Genomic DNA, 1,807 nt, shown 5'->3' with positions numbered 1-1,807 from the left:
TAAAAACCTTATAAACCAGAAAATAATGTAAATATTTGTCTGGTATTTCTAAGGAGAAATATCACTATAAATAATTTTATGCAATAAGCTTAACAAATTTCTAAAACTCCTCTCCAACTTGAATTTAAAACTGTAAATCTTCCTTTGTTATCCCTGCCCATCTATCATAGAGTCTATTTTCATCTATAATTAACAAGCCCATCTTTATTCCACAGCCCACTTCCAGTACTAAGATTTACTGAATTTATTGGTTTATTGGTATGTTTCCATTTAACAAACTTCTTTTAAGAAAAGATTGAGGCATTACATATAAACTATTCTACATTCTTTTTCTAGGCTATTGTCAACTAGTACTTAATGAGTTTATAATGAGCAAGTCATCTGTGGTAAATGCATAGTGCCTAAGGCACTTGACTGCTAACCAGAAGGCTGATGGTTCAAATCCACCAGTCACTCCTCGGAAGGAAGGTTGGGCAATCCTACTTCCGTAGTGATGCTGCCTCGGAAACCCAAGGAGGGGTCACTATGAGTCAGGGCTGACTCGACGGCAAATAACAACAACAACAACAATTATTCCTACTATAATGCTGATTTCCATATATGATCAGTGAGGAGACTACTCCACTCAATATATTTTCCTAATTGCCTGGTGGGCAGTGTGGCTGTCAGACATGAATAAATAAGTCTCCAGCCTTATTGGTAGGTGAAGGCTAATTGCAGCTTCTCAAGAAGTTAGTTTCATCACTGGCACTTTAGCAGACCCATTGGGCTTTGCAGAGTATGCAAGCTTTGACCATCTATGTATATGTATGTAACCAGGGCTTTGAACTGGTTCATTCCTGCTCAACCCCTGCTGAGAATGTGGCTTTCCACCCCAGATATACTGAATTAGAATCTACACATTAAGAAGATCCCCAGGTGATTCTTATGTATAAACCTGCAAAAAAGGTATACAGGCAGCATCTTCTGACTTTGTCCAACCTCAAGAGTGGGAGACAGAATCATCAGCAGCCGAAGGCTTATTCCTATGAGACCAGACATGCCACCACCCTCCAGGCTTTTTACCAATTCCAACACCAACCATCCCTCCTAAGGTACTCACTACTTCTCTACCGGGTTTGATAATTCGTTGCAATGGCCACACAGAACTTACAGACAATACTCACAATTATGGAGTGGTTAACAGGCTATAATTCAGGTTCAGGAATGTACTCACACTACAGTTTTGCAATCAGGATAGTTTCCCCTCTGCTATCCCCTGAGGCACACCTCTCTGGCCCTTGGCCTCTTGGCCTGGCCTCTGCCCTGCTCGACCAAGTGTGTTACAAAGCTCTTTTAGCTCTGCCAATAAGTACACCTAGATGCACCCCATAGGTGCCTCTTGGTCCCACTGACACCAAATCTCTGCTGGGTGTTTCTGCTGGCCTCTCTGCCAAGGAGGTCTGGTGCAGGGGTCTTGGGTCCAAGGATATGCTCCACTCCACTCCACCTCCAGCTATTCTCCCTTCATGGCAGTGAGATCCCCTCTTCTGCCTTTGGAGGGTTCATTTTAAGCCCAGCAGCATAGTAAAACTAACCAGTCCTCACATTAGAGTTCCATACCCTTATTTGCATGGTCTCACCCAATAATCTGGTGGGAGTCAAAAAGACTAACTAGAACAGCCATACCAACTAATTCACTGCACTGCAAAACCAAAACCAAACCTACTGCCATCGAGTCTATTCCAACTCATGGCTACCCTACTGGACACAACAGAATTGCCTCATATGGTTTCCAAGGCTGTAACTCTACATGGAAACAGATTGC

Source organism: Orycteropus afer, unplaced genomic scaffold (assembly GCF_000298275.1).
Source record: "Orycteropus afer afer isolate SDZICR_OR568_19922 unplaced genomic scaffold, OryAfe1.0 scaffold00111, whole genome shotgun sequence".
NCBI classification, from domain to species: Eukaryota; Metazoa; Chordata; class Mammalia; order Tubulidentata; family Orycteropodidae; genus Orycteropus; species Orycteropus afer.
Note: the sequence above shows the minus strand (reverse complement) of the source record.